Raw genomic sequence first — 18,340 nt, 5'->3', positions numbered from 1 at the left:
TTTATTTATTCAATAGGATATTAATATCTTTTCATGTCTAAAGACACACATATACATTTATGTATTTTCAATGGTTGTGTATTATTTTGTCTTATGGATGATTAATAATTTACCCTGTTTGCTGGGAAGCTGCAGTGAACACCTCCTAGCTAAGTCATTAGGTACTTCATGATGACTTCCTATCCATTGGATTACTCAGTCAAATGGCATAGACGTTTTGTAACCTACTGCCAAACTATCATCCAGAAAGGCTGTACCAGTTTTGTGCAACATCGGCAACCTATGAGACTACAGACTCAAGAGAAAGTAGAGAACAGACTCTTGGTAAAACAATGTAACTTACAGGTCATTTAAAGTTTTAATCAATGCTCTACTCTAGGATAACTATCTAAACCAGGAATCAGCAGCAATTCCAAGCACAGCTATGAGAGATAGAACCAGAAGGTAAGCTCTGCCCCTGGGCATTGGGGGTCAGGAGACAGTCCTGGGGGTACTGCAACACAATGTGGACTTCTCCCCCCTCAGCCTGGCCCAAGAACTTACAGATATTGCTCAAACTTAGCTGGAACCCAAATTCTCAATCTTCCCTGTCTTCATAGCATGAGAAGACATGGTCCAGGGAATAAACAATAGTTCCAGGTCCCTAGACTTTTCAAGACCTCAAACATCTTTAGTACCTTCTATATTCTAGGATGAAAAGAAAGTTCAAAATCCTATTTGACTGGTAATACATGAATTGGGAAGCTTCGAGTGAATCTAGGGAAAGGCAGACGCAGCACTCAGCCGGTAGCTTCCACTTTTCAGAGAAGGAGGTGCATAAACCTTATAAAGTGAGAAACTCTGAACTGGCCTTCAGCTCTGATGGGCCAAACATCCCACTCCTCAGAGACATCGTGAATCTTTCAAAGTCTCACTGCCACAAGCCACCCATTCAAGAAATCTGCCCAGAGACCAGTTGCTAGTTAGTCTAGGTCTAAGTTCCCCTCATCCTTTCTCCACTTAGGCACATATTTTTCTCGGTTGCATCTTGTCCCAGTGGTGCTCTCTGAGTTATACACAGGGTCTCACATAAAGACAGACAAAATGAAAACAAGACCTGCTGTTTTCAGCAGAATATGTTCAGCTCACTGAGTTAGGAAAGCAGCAATCAAATGATGAGGTCAAAGGATAATTCAAGAATCAAGAAGTAGTTAAAAAGAGGAGGTGGATTAAAAAGGTAACTAACCAGTGAAATGAAGTCAAAACCAGGAATGAAAAAAGCAAATGGTAAAAGATACCAAGTGACAGATGATAATGCAAGAAGGGCAATAAAATAAGTATAAAATTACTTAGTTACCATGGAAGTAGATATTAGAAAAAATTAAAAACATATTTTTCAATGAAAGCAATTATCACTGGGCAAATGCTTGAGTCACCATTTTTAGCAAGTACAGTATATTATGAACCGATTTCATGAACTTGGTTCTCTTTTCCAAATGTGCAAACTGTGGCCCCCTGTCTGGCAGAGAAGAAAGAGCACTCTAATGGGAATCAGGAGATCTGGAATTCTAGCTGTGGGTTTGCTATTAACTAGCAGAGTACATTTGACCTCAATTATCTCATCTGTAAAATGGATACCTTGTAGGATTGTTGCTAAGGTTAAATGATGTTAAATCAGATAATATACTTGAAAATGCTATAAAATTTTAAAATTTCCATACAAACTACAGCCGTATGAAATTGGGGAGTAATAGCTTTTAAAAGTATTAACGTGCTGTATTCTCTTTGCCTCTCCCAAAATGGAATATTTTCCTAGCCGGTCTAAGGCATCCATCTGCCAGCGGTAGGACAGAGAAGTTAAAGAAACACAAAGAAAAGGTTAATATTTAAGATTTTGGCATTTGAAATTGGATTTACCAGCAAGAAAACAGATTTACAAAAATAAATTTTTTTTTAGGCAATGTTCTACATATCATTTCTCTCTTGGCATAGCAAAAGCCAAGCCCAGGACATCCAGCCCAAGCAGTTCCCCTTAGATACCCCCTTAGATATCTAGGACTTACCAAGGAGGTGTGTGTCTCTGGCTCTATCCCTGGTAGATGGTGGGAAGAGGGAAGGGGGAGAGAATGAGGAGAGCTAAGCCCTGAGATGTGTATGTCCCACCTTTCTCTTTGGGCATGGCCCAGAGAGTATGAAATGTGTTACATTTATAGAGGAATCTGCTGGAGATTCTGTTTGCTCCTTCAGACCCACCCTCTACCCTCCTAAACCCTTCTCTGTGCCCAGGAGATGACCTAAGGATTATATCAATGTGATTCCGTTGTCCTTGGCCAATGGTAAGCCCCTGCAGGACACTGGAGGGCAGAAGCGAGTGGTTAGCAAATGTCTAGTCCTGACTGACTCCCTCCCTGCCAGGCTGCGTCTTGTAGTTTCAGCTTTCAGCTTTCAACTACCATAGGCCAAAGCTCCCATTAGATAGCTCCCTTCTACAGCTCAGCCACTGTCTGGTTCCAAGAACTCTCCTCTGCCTAAGGACTGTATTGACTTCCTACTGTGGCTGTTCCAAGGTGCTTCAACACCCCTGTTCGATGCCCTTAACTCTTGCCACTTTTCTGATCGCCCATTCATTAAGCTTTCTGGAATCAGGCATCCCTTTTGGGCATGCCACTCATTTACATCTTTCCTGGTCCCTGACCGGTACAGGAAGCCTGCCCCAATTTCCTTTTTGAACTCTAGGAAGGAATATCTTTCAGGCTATCCCACATCAATCTGGTACACAGCCACATCACTGTAACCTTGGCAGGTCCAGGGCTGTTGGGCAGAGAGGCCCCTGGTGTTTAATTCTCCAGCTCACTCTTCTATAGTCAGTTAACCATGGATAGGATTCAGAACATCTCACAGTACTTAGGGAGAAACTCACCGCCTTAGCAAGAGGTTGGCGCCCCTGCATCAGGGGCCTGGGTTACCAGCGCTGGCCAGAGGACAAATGGAGGAAGTGGAAAGAATCTCCCTCCAATGAGAGCCAAGGCAAAGCTGAATGAGCTCGGAGGGGCTCCTGAACCGAAACTCAGCTGAAGGGGACAAGATCATGAGTAGTATCTGCAAAACACTTCAGCACCGGCCGGGCGCGGTGGCTCAAGCCTGTAATCCCAGCACTTTGGGAGGCCGAGACGGGCGGATCACGAGGTCAGGAGATCGAGACCATCCTGGCGAACACGGTGAAACCCCGTCTCTACTAAAAATACAAAAAACTAGCCGGGCGAGGTGGCGGGCGCCTGTAGTCCCAGCTACTCAGGAGGCTGAGGCGGGAGAATGGCGTGAACCCGGGAGGCGGAGCTTGCAGTGAGCTGAGATCTGGCCACTGCACTCCAGCCTGGGCGACAGAGCGAGACTCCGTCTCAAAAAAAAAAAACTTCAGCACCAGGGCACATCATGTTCCCAGCTGCCTGAAGAGCCATACAAGCAGAATACAAGGCACTGCATAGTCCTTCAGGCTTCCATACACCAGACACACCAGATGCCTCCTTAGCTAGGACAAAGGAAAGGTGGATATGAAAAAGGAGAAATGTGAATTAGAAGATAACTTTACTGAGGAAATGAGTAATATTTAAAGAGGTTTTTAAAATAATTGCATTGGAATGGACTAGGCCTAATATTTTTTTCCCACTACTCAAAGCCTAGGTGCTCAGAATCATACAAGTATAGGTTAAAAAAAAATTAAGCACATATACATATACCAAGTTGTAGTGTACATAAATGTTGCTACCCTGCTATTGGAGTATTTGGCACTTAAAGACAGCCATTTTACTCTTTTACATGCAATACAATATATGGAATTGTTTTAATAAAGGTAACAAATAATCAAAGATCTGATTATAATTGAGTAATTGCACTTCTCCGTTGGCCAGCTGAGGTCTGTGGAAAACAGGTAGGCCTTAAAATATTTGTCAAATGTTACTATGTGCCTGTTTTCACTATACCTACAGTTAGCCAATGATGACTCTATTTAAACCGGCTCCAACTGAGAAGTCACAATGGTCACTGTGGTCTGCTCCCAGCCTTGCTAATGAAGACCTGCATTCATGGGACCTGGGGCTCAGTCCCAAGTTGCTGGGCTCTAACTAAAGCTAGTCTGGCTCCAAAGCCTATGCCCTTCCTTGTCTTAAGCCATCTGAAGAATGCAGGCAAAATCTTGGCAAGTAGGAATCCAGGGATCAGCTTTAAAGTGTCTCCTTCAACCTTGCAATGAAATCACTCATTGGCATCCACACACTTGCAGTGCATGCTGGCAAGCTCTCCTGTGGAGTAGGTGATGGCTTCATGGCCACAATTGAAACAATACAGAGGGCTGGGAGTTAAAATGATTACAAACTATGATTTTCAATCAGTGGTCATACCCTGCATTGTTGGCAAACATGTAAAAGTTGCAGAATTGCATAAAATAATCTTGCACTGTATTAGATAATTAAATAAATCCAATTGTGTAATCAAGCAAAGGGAGAAAAGCACACACTTTCTTTCTTTCTTTTTTTTTTTTTTTTTTTTGAGATGGAGTCTCGCTCTGTCACCCAGGCTGGGGTGCAGTGGCCGGATCTCAGCTCACTGCAAGCTCCACCTCCCAGGTTCAGGCCATTCTCCTGCCTCAGCCTCCTGAGTAGCTGGGACCACAGGCGCCCACCACCTCGCCCGGCTAGTTTTTTGTATTTTTTTTAGTAGAGACGGGGTTTCACCGTGTTCGCCAGGATGGTCTTGATCTCCTGACCTCGTGATCCACCCGTCTCGGCCTCCCAAAGTGCTGGGATTACAGGCTTGAGCCACCGCCCCCAGCTACACTTTCAAAAAGAATACAAAATTATCCTAAGACTTAATAAAAGAAGGAATGCAATAAAGTAGCTTACATGAAAATTTTCCATGTTTTAAATAATAGATTTAAGACTGTAATATTTATTACTTAATTATATTTTCTTCATGATGTTTGGTGAAAATAACCTCAGGCATTCCTAAACATAAAACTTCAAAATATCTACATGTATTTCTCAAGGGAAAAATTATTGAGTTAATCGTATTGCTGTTGGATTTATGATTATCTTTAAGACCACAAAAAATCTAACACGAGTCAATTCTAGATGGAAATTAAAAATATAAAACAAGTTTACTTATTAGAATTGTACTTTCTGTGCATTTACTAGATGTACTACATTAACCTAGATATTATTTCTGAAGAATTTCCATCATTGAACAGCATACTTTTCCTTCATTTGCTAACAACTCGTATCTTGCCTATTATTGAATCAGGTGTGTAGTAGAAAGGTCTTTAAAGTGTGTTTTATTCCTTTTGCTCTGAAGTTTTGGCAGAGGCTCCAAATGCCAAGATCAATACCACGGGAGATGTATATGCCCAAATTCTAAAGCCATACCTAAAATCTCATGTGTGAACGCTAATGTGTGACATGCTGAAAGAGTTTAAAAGTGGTTCTCCTGGGGCTGGGGATCACCTACTTGAACCTTTGAGAGTGGGATGAGAGTGGAGCAGGGAAATCTGCATACACAGATGAATAATCATAAAACACAAGTCCTACTCTCACCTCCTGGAGATCACCACTGCAAGACTCGGGCACATTTCTCTGGATCTTTTCCTACATATTGCAGCACAGACTCTTTTTTTCCACACATTTAACATCTTTGAAATCAGGATGACTTTCATAATCAATTATGTCTTGCAATTAATTGACAGCACTTTTTCTTTCTTAGTGATATATAAAACAATGGGTATTTTACATCTTTAACATATATGTTACACGATAGATGATAGATAGATAGATCCCTATATCTAAAAATGAAATGGCAGGATTTTGTAACTTGATTTTTTTCCAACAAATTTCTCCTGTTATCCTTCTCATCTCATCTAACCCCTGACCATATCAAAGGTTCCCCACTGGTCCCATAATTTGTTTAGAGCTAGTTTGCTCAAACCAATATTCAATAAAAAACTACATGCTTGCCTAATTATGTGCCTTAAGTGTCTTTACCTGACTAATGACTCAAGGAAGAGACCTGGCTCTGTCCCACAGAATTCATCCCAATATTTTACTTTCTGATCCGTCAGATGATTGCAAGATAATATAGTGATATTGGAAAGGGTATAATTTTGGGGAACAAACCAATCTCAGGAAGAATTCCAGCTCCACCCCCTTTCAACTTTGTAACTGTGATAGTTGAAATCTCATTCTTTTCATCGGTAAAATGGGGATAATAATGCCTACCCACAAGAACAAGTTGTGAGAGATTACAGTTTTGTAAAATGCCTAGCACTGTGTCTGGCATATAATAGTTAGTACATTAGCTCCCAATCTGGTCATACTTGAGTAACATTCTTCCTTCGTCAGAATTATTTATAAAATTGAAGCCCTATAGAAGAAAAAGCAGAAGCTATTATTCTGTCCTTTAGAAGCAAAAATATTTCACTGTGGTGCCACCCACATATATACCTAAAGTAACACCCGTACATGGTAGTCTGCAATTACATACAAAATGAATGAATTAGAGAAATACAAACCCACAGGCCATGTTCAGCTTCTTATTCTGGCTTAATCTGTCCGACCCTTAGAAGCGAGCCCTACGTTCATTTGGCATTACTTTCTCTGGCTATTGCTTAATGGACTGAGATTGGCATCTGACCCAGGGGTATTCTCTGGATTCCTCTCTTGAGATTTTGGGCCAAGAGACACAGGAGAGTTAACTGCAGTAAGATTAAGTCAGGTATTGGTAGGACAGTAGTGGAGGCCTCAGTGTTTCTCTGAGCTCCCTTAGGTCATTTGTGAGTTCATTCGTTCATTCATTCATTCATTCATTCAGTGAACATTTATTAAGAATCTATTAAGTGCTGTGCAGGTCTCTGAGCTCACTGGAATTTATAATTCAGCCTGGCCTGAGGCCTGATTATTTGACTTCTCTGAACGTCCACGAGCTTTCTCTTTATCCTTAAAATAAGCCTCATTTTTCATTGGCACTAGTCTGAATGTCACTTTCTTTTTTTCAAAGAAGAGCTCTGAGTTAAACAGAGACTAATAATATCACAGAATTCAGGTGAAAGAGAGATCATTATGAACTCTCTATCAAGTTTCATCTCTATGACTTCAATGACTTGCCATGATCTCAAATTAAATTAATTAAAAATTCAATAAATTATTTGTTGCCCCAATCTGGCTTCCTCTAAGCCTGAAGAGGTCACTTTGTCCTCTGTACAGTTTTTAAGATCTTGTCTGCAATAAATGGTCTAGGAGTCTAAACCATACCTGAACAATATGACAATTTCCTTCTTTGCTTTTCCGGAGCCCAGCCCCCTTCACTCTGAAGCAAGCCAGGTGTGGGGCCCTAGTGAAGAGGCCACACAGTGCCCCCAGCATACCTCAACACAGCGGCATTGTTAAGGCATTTGGATTCTCTGAGACAGATGGGACTATACCTACCAGTTGTTGGTCTGTGGTCTCTGTTTGGATTCTGAAGATAGGTCTGGTAGTTAAGATGTGGCCTTTCAATAGTTTACCTGGAAACATTCTCTACATGCATACAGAGAAGTTCAGGGATGCTGGCTCAACCACAAGAGCCAGGGACCCTTCTGGGACTACAGTGAATATCCCTGGAGAGACCAACCAGGAATTTCCTGGAGGTGAGGGTACAGGACTGGCTTCCTGGGGTCTCCTGAAGCTTGGCATAGACCTCATGACTGTGGGCTTGTCTTTAAGCTACGTTAGTCTTCATCTGCCCTGGGAAATGCCAGATGGGCATTCTCTACTCCAGTGTTTGAGGCTGAGTTCAATGTGCCTGGCCCTTCATGGCTAGGGCCTCCTGAGAGCATAGGCCAAGCTGGAACCCATGGTTTCATTTGGGTCATGTGGCCATAGATGGCAGCCAAGAGTTATATGTCTCCAAGTTGATGATAGCAGTCACTAGGGATTAAGCCTGAAGTCAAGGATCTAAAACAAGTTGGACTGCCAGTATCAGAGTTCAAGGCTGTGTATGGGAAATAAATAAAGCTATGTCAGAGGCACATGATGGAAATATGATATTGAGACTCTGAAGACAGTGCTCAGCATTGCTTGCCTCAACAGCTCAGCATAGGCTTCTACAGCTTTGAGCTACACCTTGGGCCTGCTGGCTCATTCCTGCCCTTGGGATTGAAAGGCTCTCTTCACTGGTGTGAGGGCTCAGGACCCAGACTCTCCCTGGGAGTGCTGTCAACACACAGCACTCTCTCAGCACCTGGCCCACTCTCAGGCATTTGCAACTTTTTCTCCCAGGTTATGTCTATTTGCTTACGTGTCTTACCTCCCTTACTACAATGTAAGTAACTGAATGATAGAAAATCAGTTTTGTTCACCTTGAAACCTCCACATGTCCTAGCATGAGGGCATAAGGGCAGACCACAGCTAAGGGCAAATATACTCACTGTGCCTGGAGCCACCAACAAGAAAATGTCTCTAAAAACTGAGACCCAGCATCAGCCACCTGAGTGTCATACTAAAGTGTTAAAAAAAAAAAAAAAAAAGAAAAGGCATTAGGTGATAACACATGTCAAGAGACTACAAGGATGATGCTCCTTCCTCCACCAATCCCTTCTGGGAACTATCCATCCTTCTTATAAGAACAGTTGCTTGCATCTTCTCCTTCAGATTGATGTCCTCTGAGAGACAGCAGTTTTCCTCCTCTTCCCTAGGCCCTAATCCTTTTTCCTCTGTCCTAGGAAACTATCTTAGATGACTATGTTTATTCCTCCTTATCCCCAACTGAATTCTAGTAACATGGATAAAGAATTGCTATCAGGTTACTCTTTGTTGCTCTCTAATGATATTTCTTGGTCTTGGGAGAAGTTAATGAGGGACTCAAGACCTTCAATTGCAAGCAAGCAGCATAATAATCTACTGTTCTTAAACTTTGTTGAGTTCTTCTCTATGAGTCATGCCCAAATATATCCTGAAACTCAGACAAAGGATCTGCCCTGACTCTGAAACTATATTGAAAAAGGGATAACTGCTGCTACCACTGCAGGAACTTTCTTGAAGCAGCTGCTCAGTTACTCTATTAAGGGAAGAAGTGGAATAAATGTGTGTGTTTCTTTTTAACCACATGCTGTGCTCCAGGTGTGTTACCTATCTTATCTTACCTCATCCTCCCCAGAAACACATTGGGCAGGTGGCATCAAGCACTATTAAGGGTCTGAGATTTTACTCAACTTGCAAGCTAACAAGTTAATATGCAACAGTGTCATGGATGCTGGCAGAAGATTCCAGACTCCTAGATCAGAGACTCATGGCACAGCATATAGCATGAACATCATGTTCCAGTGAGTTCCCCTTGCTACCAAGTCCCATGGAGGGTGCAATGGAAGGATCTAGGTGGATACTGCACAAGCAATGGGTTTGCATCTCAGCTGAAGAAACTTGGGCTCAGGGAATCTGAATCTTTTCTAATAGGCAGTAAGTAAACCTGTTGGCCCTTTGCTCTGGAGGAAGAAGCAAAACTGACTTCTCTAGAAAGAGACACTGCGTCTGTCTTCCAACATTGTTCACTATAAATGAATTTGAAGAATAGTCCAGAAAAAAGACCATCAGTGTCTCTGCTTACAAAATGTGTAGAAACACAAGAGATCTATGGAGAATCATCTTCCATAGGTGGCATTTCCTCATTTTCCAAAAAGGAAATGATGGTTCAGAAAGTTAAATAAATTGCCCAAACTCACAGAGCTCATGAGTGGTGAACTTGAGATCTTAATGCAAATCTATTAGGTTGCAGAATTCATGCTATTGTGACTTTACCACAACACCTCAGGCAGAAATTTGACAGGAACTGAAATGTCTCCCAATCCCACTCAAGACTCCAATCAAACAATCTGGGCTTACTGAAGGCCTAAGCCTGGAGCTTTAATAGCTGCAGTTTCTTTGACCACTGGGAAGTGTCCAGGGTGGCTTACGTCTTCCAAACTGTTTCTGATAGGACTTACTCAACCAATGTTTGTTGAATGAATCCCCTAAGATAAAAACAACCAAGTCTTCTTGATGCTCTTTTCATAATATCTGTCATGTCTGTTTGTCAATAGCAAAAAATAGTTAATGTTCTTGATGCATCGACTCCAGGAACTTCCTTCTCTGAACAAACTCCCAGACTGCATGAGGAAAAATAAACAACCCTTTAAATTTCATTTCTATATGACAGCAACACAGGGGTTTCATCACTACATACTCAGACCACTGAAGTCTTAGCCAAATTTCATCTTCCTGCTTGTATTCTCTTTCCCCTCCACCCAATCTACACAACACTCAGTATTTTGAACACATTGCTTTCATCATGCCAAAACCCTATTCAAAAAATATTCAATGGATGGATTCTCCATTGCTTCCAGCATAGATTTGAAAATTCTCATATAAGGGCCAGGCGCGGTTGTTCGGAGCCATGAGGCTCGGAATTAGCCGACCTCTGTTGCTTGATCGCAAAGCGGAGACAAGATGGCACATTTCCGGGTTCTTCATTACAAACCTTTCCCGCGCGCGCCTAAAGCTTTTACCGCAAGCGCCTAAACTGTTCCCGTGCGCGCCTAGACTTTTCCCGCGCGCGCCAACCTTTCCCGCGCGCGCGCGCATTTTTCCTGCCCAGGAAGATATGCAGCCTACGGCGCAGGCGCGATCCCGCGCCCGGGAAAATTACAAACCCACGGCGCAAGGGCAATTGTAATTTGAGAAAATCCGGCCCCCCCTCACCGCCCTGGCCCAACCTCTTCCTCTGCCAGCCTATATAAGGCATTGCACTGCCACCATTAAACGAGACTCGATCAGGCTATTTGTCTTGTCTCCATTTCTCGTGTTTTCTTGTCTCCTCCATTCCCACTCCCCCTTCCAGGGCCCCTTGGACTGTCCTGCGGGTCGGGACATGCGGTGGCTCAAGCCTGTAATCCCAGCACTTTGGGAGGCTGAGACGGACAGATCACAAGGTCAGGAGATCGAGACCATCCTGGCTAACAACGGTGAAACACCGTCTCTACTAAAAAATACAAAAAACTAGCTGGGCGAGGTGGCGGGCGCCTGTAGTCCCAGCTATTCAGGAGGCTAAGGCAGGAGAATGGCGTGAACCTGGGAGGCGGAGCTTGCAGTGACCTGAGATCTGGCCACTGCACTCCAGCCTGGGCAACAGAGCGAGACTCTGTCTCAAAAAAAGAAAAGAAAAGAAAAGAAAATTCTCGGCCGGGCGCAGTGGCTCAAGCCTGTAATCCCAGCACTTTGGGAGGCCAAGACGGGCGGATCACTAGGTCAGGAGATCGAGACCATCCTGGCTAACACGGTGAAACCCCGTTTCTACTAAAAAAATACAAAAAACTAGCCGGGCGAGGTGGCGGGCGCCTGTAGTCCCAGCTACTCGGGAGGCTGAGGCAGGAGAATGGCGTAAATCTGGGAGGCGGAGCTTGCAGTGAGCTGAGATCCGGCCACTGCACTCCAGCCTGGGCGACAGAGCGAGACTCCGTCTCAAAAAAAAAAAAAGAAAAATCTCATATAATCATTCAAAGCCCTCCATAGCTGACTGTAAGTGGTGATTCCACCTAGACTGCCTGTGATGTCCCTGCCAAAGCCTCTATGCCAGGTAGGCTGTCATACTTACAGCATTCTTCAGTCATGTTCTATTCAGCCCTAGCTTTTAGTGCCATCTGTCACTCTAGAAAACTTCTTTTTCCTCTGTTTCTCTTCTAAGAATCCTACCAAATTGCCAACAGCACTAGAATAATGAGTATCATGTTCTGTGCCTTAATTTGATCTAAAATATTTTTCATCTCACATATATATAATATTATATACATTACTAGATACCTTACCACTATATACTATATATGGTATAAACGACATTACAAATTGCATTATAAATTGCACTAAGACACATAATATTACATATTACTGTAATTATGGTTAAATACTTCATGAAGAAAATATTTCAGACACTGTCCTGTAAACATTTATTGTCCTTCTGAAAATATAAAGAACATATGAGTCACCACTATTAATAGTACTGTTTTCTAAAGCTTTGGTTTCATTTAATAACGTGGCTAAAAAAAGAAATCATGTCCTTAATGCTCAGCCTGAGAATGTACTAATCAGTTGACTATAGAAAGAGCTTAGAAGATGCTTCTGAAGTTGTAGCCGACTAAATTAAACATCTTTTCCTTTTATATAAAAAAAAAAATATGCTGCTTAGGTGACAATCCAAATACTTAGATGTTGATTAAAATGGACTCTAGTCTCGAAAGAAAGATTTGTGGCTGTCCAAAACCTAATTTGGGCTAAAAATGGAAGTGATATGCTATTACATATAGAGGTCCACAAATATATGGAACTCTTTCCTTCCCTTTCTCATTCATCCATATGTACAAGGTGGCCATCTTCTGACAGCCAGGAAAAATATACCATTGATACAACAATCTCAGGTTAACTGTGTATTATTGAAGTAACCAAAATTCAATGTAATACTAAAGATAGCAGAAAGTATATGGTACCCAACAGTTAACCAAGTACCACATGGTCCTAAAGAGTGGGGAGTCTTCCAGGAGCTCAAACCAATTAAAGGTTTCAGGAATATACACAAGCCTAAATTATTATCTCTGTGGCCAAGACCTAACCAAGGACTCCTATTCATCTCCAGAGAGAAGAACCTGAGAGCCTGAACTGGCTGCTTTTACCCAAGGCCTCCCTGGTCTCATCCCTAGCATGCGCCTATACAGTATACTCTTGAAGGCACTGGAAGCTGTGGAAATTTGGAGTGATGGGAAGGACCATCTGAGGTGACACTGCTCAGAAGCATGGGAGTGGTTGGCTTGGGATGTCATTTCACTGGGCTAACTACAGAAAATGTCCCTGCATTAAGACCCAACTTTCATTACCATATGAGATCAGCTGGCCTTTCAGGTTGGGGTCACCAAGTTGGCTGCATATTTGAGAGATATCATATTCCAAGCCTTCACCTGTGTTTTCTCAGGTCCAGAAATTATATTCCACCAGTTTACACAATGGTGATTAGCCTCTTGGATGACAATTTCTACGAACAAATCTGCTGGGAGATTGGTTTGACTAATAGGCCAAATACCTTAAGGTAAATTCTGTGCTCTCTTTCCTTCCTCAGAACAAAATCCACTTGAAAAACCAAACGAACAGCAAAAGACAATGTGCTAAACATTGTGGAGAATAAAGAGAGTTAGGTGACTTAATATTGAAGCACTTACTATGCTGTATTTTAATTCCACAATTCATTATCTTTTTCTTCCTCTAGATTGTGAGATACTCCATTCTTTGTGCCACTGCTGCCTTGTTCATACTAGGTGCCCAATAAATATTTGTGGAATAATTTAATTAGCTATCATGCCCTTACATTTGCACTATTCAAATGCCTATAAATTAAATCTGATAATCTGATAACTAGCCAAGGAAGCACATTTCTTCTTTTTTTTTTTTTTTGAGATGGAGTCTCACTCTGTTGCCCTGGCTGGAGTGCAGTGGCCAGATCTCAGCTCACTGCAAGCTCTGCCTCCCAGGTTCACGCCATTCTCCTGCCTTAGCCTCCCGAATAGCTGGGACTACAGGCGCCCGCCACCTCGCCCGGCTAATTTTTTGTATTTTTTAGTAGAGACGGGGTTTCACCGTGTTAGCCAGGATGGTCTCGATCTCCTGATCTTGTGATCTGCCTGTCTTGGCCTCCCAAAGTGCTGGGATTACAGGCTTGAGCCACCGCGCCTGGCCAAGCACATTTCTTCTTAAAGTGTTGAAGATAAAATAACCAAGACTTACAACCAATGCAATGACCATTAACAAGGGTAGCAAATAACATGTGATAGAGAAGTAACAATCAGCACACATCAGTATACCAGCTCTACTGGGACCATCACTCCATTTTTGTTAATGCATCTTGTTCCTTCAAGGACTACATTAAGCCAGAGTCTAGGTTTCATTCCATTAATATTCTGTTTGAGTTTATACCTTTATACGCTCAGGTAAAACGAATGCTAAATCCACAGTTTCTCAGGAAAGTAATAAGTAAGTAAAGTGAAAAAGATCAAGATGAATCAGGCTCTTCATTACATTGCAGGTAACACTAGAATGTTAGTTCCACTTGGTAATTAAAGACACCTACAGCAGAATCTTATCCACCATACTGACAAGTTGAAAACTAATGTCTATCTGGGACCATCTGCAGGAGAAAGGTGTCTCTTCATGTCATTAGGACATAGTTGTGTTATATTTTCCAGGCTCCATCTTAATTTATGTTGTTTAGAATATATCAGTAAAAGACAGCTCTACTTGACTGTGAATATTGTTGAAATTGTTTAGAAACTGTTTTAGAAGTAGGTCAAGGGAACAAGTATAGAAGACATCAGGTTTTCTGCAATGAAAGTCAGAAATACAGAAACTTAGGTTCCTTACAGATGGGGTGGTTCCTCCACGGTCTGTGTAGAACTTCACTCCAGGGGAGCCAACTCGATTCCCAACCAAAGGGTGAGCTGCTCAGCCCTGAGCTTTTATTCCTGACCTGAGGTCACATGGCCTTACGCACACACCAAGGGCTTCTGTTGTGTCATTAGCATGTCAGTGACCACACTCAAAACCATGCAATCAACAGCTCTATTTTCAACGAAAAGATGTAAAATATGTGTCACAAATTTCCTCAGCTCCTCCAATCGCCTACATTTCAAATATAAGATTAAAGCATTTAGGATACTCTTCCTATTTCAAACCATTACTTGCTGCTCTTGAAAGGGACTGTTTAATACACACGAAATAGATGCATTGTGGGTAATACTGCAAGCCAGATCAAAACAACTCCCCAAAAAAGTCACAAGAATACCGCAGCCACAAATTTGTGAAGAAAAAACTAAACAAATAGTTATGCAAAAAAAACAAACAAAAAATAGTTAATGTTCCTGATGGATAGACTCCAGGAACTTCCTTCTGTGAATAAACAAACTCCCATAGTGTGTGAGAAAAAATAAAAACTACTGCAAAAATGGGAATAGACAAACTAAAAACAACCAGACCATCTGAATCTTTAAATCATCCTTCTCTCTGTGTCCCACCCTCATTTCTCAACACTCTCCCTGACCACACAAACACATATTCAACTTCACATTTCACGGACTGGGAAAAGGAAGCCAAACCTGACAAGATAAACTTCCACTGGGAAGCTGAAGTGGGTGGATCACCTGAGGTCAGGAGTTTGAGACCAGCTTGGCCAACATGGCGAAACCCCATCTCTACTAAAAGTACAAAAATTAGCCAGGCACAGTGGCGGGCGCCTGTAGTCCCAGCTACTCAGGAGGCTGAGGCAGCAGAATTGCTTGAACTAGGGAAGCAGAGTTTTCAATGAGCAGAGATCAGGCCACTGCACTCCAGCCTGGGTGACAAGAGCGAGGCTCTGTCTCAAAAAAAAAAAAAAAAAGATAAACCTCCAAATTTAACACCCAGCCTCCTTACATTTTTGCCCTAAGCAAAAAGGAAAACGGTCTCACTTATTATAAGAAAACTCCAGGTAATACATTATTCTGAATTCTAACTCATTAATAAAAAGTCACTCATTTCAATTAAAATGAGAAGTAATCTCTTCTTCTTCTCCTTCTCCTCCTCAGCCTCCTTCTCACACCATCAAAAATAGACCAGAGAACTGATTTTCCACTCATTTCTTTGGTTAGCTGAGTAGTTACGAGACACCCTAGCTAGAGTTGAGGGCTCTGTGATCAGTTTCTCATCTTCTTCAACTCCTGAGGGAGTGAGATGAACACAACCTGTGCATGCCTTGAGCTTCACTGGACAGGATACATTCCATCTTATGTCACTCCTTAAAGGTTTACTGATCTTATAAAGTGCTGGGTCATCGTTTAGAGCCAGTTCAGGAAAAAGTTTTCTTGGCAATGAAAGATACTCACTATGAACACAAAGCAGGACAAAATGAAGCTTTTTTTTTTTTTTTTTGCAAGTCATGTTTAAAGAAAGGGATAGATAGTAAGAAATACTTCCTCAGACAGGCCTGAGATTTTTACAGTTCTCTAATCTTTGCACAACTTCAAAGCTATGGCGAGGGTTAGAGAGTGATGCCATGATGTAACCACCAACACATCAAGCCTGGACTCGTGCCTACTCGGACTGCAGCCAGATTCAGGGGCCTGAACATTCAAAAAGCATCGGTCAGAGGTGTAGACAGTCTCACCTTTACTTTAAGCAAATCGGTTCAGTAACATTCACATTTCTTCAATGTCTCTTATCAAATCTTTAGCTTCCAAATAGCTACCACTGACAATGCCCAGAAAAAAAATCCTTTTTCCTCCTGAAATCTGAGCAGCAAAATAAATGCTAAAAGAAATGGAAATATGTATTTCTGAGTCGTGACATGTTTAGCAAGAATTAGAAAAGTTTCACTCAAGTCACAGACAAGAAAATGCAATGGTGAGATGAAATATGAAGACACTTATCCTCACTAGCAATAGGGAAAGCACAAATTGGAATCACAGAGATACTGTTTTTCATCTAAGGTATGTGCAAAGAAGCCAAAATGGGATAAGAGCCTGTGTTGGTAAGGTTGTGAAAAAACGGATCCTCTAACCACACATTGTTGGCTTTTGCACTGTGACACCTGACTGGGAGAGCCTTTGACACTGCATCCCACTTTTGAGAATCGATCTTACAGAAAAAAAGGTGCAAACCTAAGGAGAGAGTATACATCATTGTTGGTAGTGGTAGAAAACTACAAAAACCCAAAAGTCCATCATTAGGGCACCAATATTCAAGTATAATATACCCACACTGTATGCTATTTTTCAGTTATTAAAATTTGTGAAAATAAATATAATGCAAAAGCTATTGGAACCCCCAAAGCATTTAAAGCCTTGAGAAAGATGTGACTGTGATCTGAATCACATATGGTTATAATTTCTGTTTCTCAGATTATACATTAACTCACTTTCTTATTTTTCTTGTTCTCTACAATGGCTAGAGATAATTAAATGTCCAGGACAAAAATCTCCTGCCTTCTTAATGACCCTTGCTATAGATTGACTTCCTCTTTGGTACCTTGCTTTGCTAAGACCACATGACAGAAAACCCATGACTACTATGCCCTCTGTAATGAATGTTAAATGTACCCTTTCCAAAAAGAAATGCTGCCTATAAACCAATCAAATTGCTGTAACTATGTGCCAACCCTGTCTGAAAAATGAAGTACTGCTAAAAACTTCCCTGTCTCTGACTATATAAATGAAACCTTAATTTCCCTACTTTAGAACACTGACTCCATTCCTTTGGAGTTGGCATGTTTGAGTTGGCCATCCTCACAATAGGCACTTAAATAACCTCTCCTTGAATTGGATTCTGACACTTCTGACTACGTTAGGCTGACAAAATAATGAATTAGATTGACATGTATTGACTAGGAGGAATTTTCATTGTATATTGTTGAATGCAAAAATCAAGTTGCTGAGTCATATTTGCATCTGCACCATTTGGGGGAGGAATAAAACACCATTTTTATGTGAATACGAACGTCCATGCATTTGTATGAGCATTGAGAAAGGTGAGAAAGGATATGCACCAAATTGTTAATGTTGGCTGCTGCAAAAGGGTGAGGTTGGACAGGGAGAAGATGATTCACTCTGTTTTATATTCCTCTGTATTACTTGACTGTCTACAATAAGCACATATATAACTGTTAATTTTTTTTTTTAATTTGTATTTACTCGCTCTGGAGATAAATGACTACTGAGGAACATTTAAAAATTAGGACATGCTAAATTATTCAACAAACCAGGTATATCTTTTGTATCTAGTTCCTGAAAACATTTCCAATATTTCAAATAGATTTTTTTTACAAAGAAAATACCTATGTAAATCTGTTTGTGGTTAGTGCAATTATAGACAATCTTGAACACATTTTTTTTAACAACTGACTGAATCTAGGGTTTTTTTTAAATAGATCAAACGATCTTAAGAATTCATTAATGGAATTTATGGCATGCTGAACATAAAAGCAGGAAGAGGCCTATGTTCTCTTTCAAAATCCTTCCCAGATGGCAAACAAAGCTCAAAAATGAAAGTCTGCAAATAAGATGACTGAAAGAGGGGCTTAATAATCAGTGGCTTTGAAAACGCATGTTCCCTTTTAAAAGGTGGCTCTTCAGAAGTTTAGCACAGTAAACAACTATGAAAGGTAGCAATGACCCTGTGTCCCCGCTTACCTAGTCTAGGCAATGACCCTGTGTCCCCGCTTACCTAGTCTAGGTAATGAGGGAAGCCACTAAGGAGGCTTTCCCTAATGTAATGGAACAACATGGAAATACAATGAAAGTCGA

At 41.4% G+C, this 18,340-nt stretch overlaps 1 protein-coding gene across 6 annotated transcripts in view; it reads right to left on the bottom strand.

Moving 5' to 3' along the window:
• Positions 1–18,340, bottom strand: part of TPD52L1 (TPD52 like 1) — a 104,719-nt gene that overhangs the window by 40,188 nt on the left and 46,191 nt on the right. Inside the window, exon 1 of one of the 6 annotated variants that reach the window (XM_023230720.2) lies at positions 14,430–14,490. The exons of the other annotated variants lie outside the window; for them this stretch is intronic. The gene's annotated coding sequence lies outside the window, so the exon portion shown is untranslated. Of the gene's footprint in view, positions 1–14,429; positions 14,491–18,340 lie in introns of those variants that run through there. 6 annotated transcript variants of the gene reach the window in all.

The sequence above is a fragment of the Piliocolobus tephrosceles genome, chromosome 5, assembly GCF_002776525.5.
Source record: "Piliocolobus tephrosceles isolate RC106 chromosome 5, ASM277652v3, whole genome shotgun sequence".
Lineage (NCBI taxonomy): Eukaryota > Metazoa > Chordata > Mammalia > Primates > Cercopithecidae > Piliocolobus > Piliocolobus tephrosceles.
This window is presented reverse-complemented; position numbering and strand designations above follow the sequence as displayed.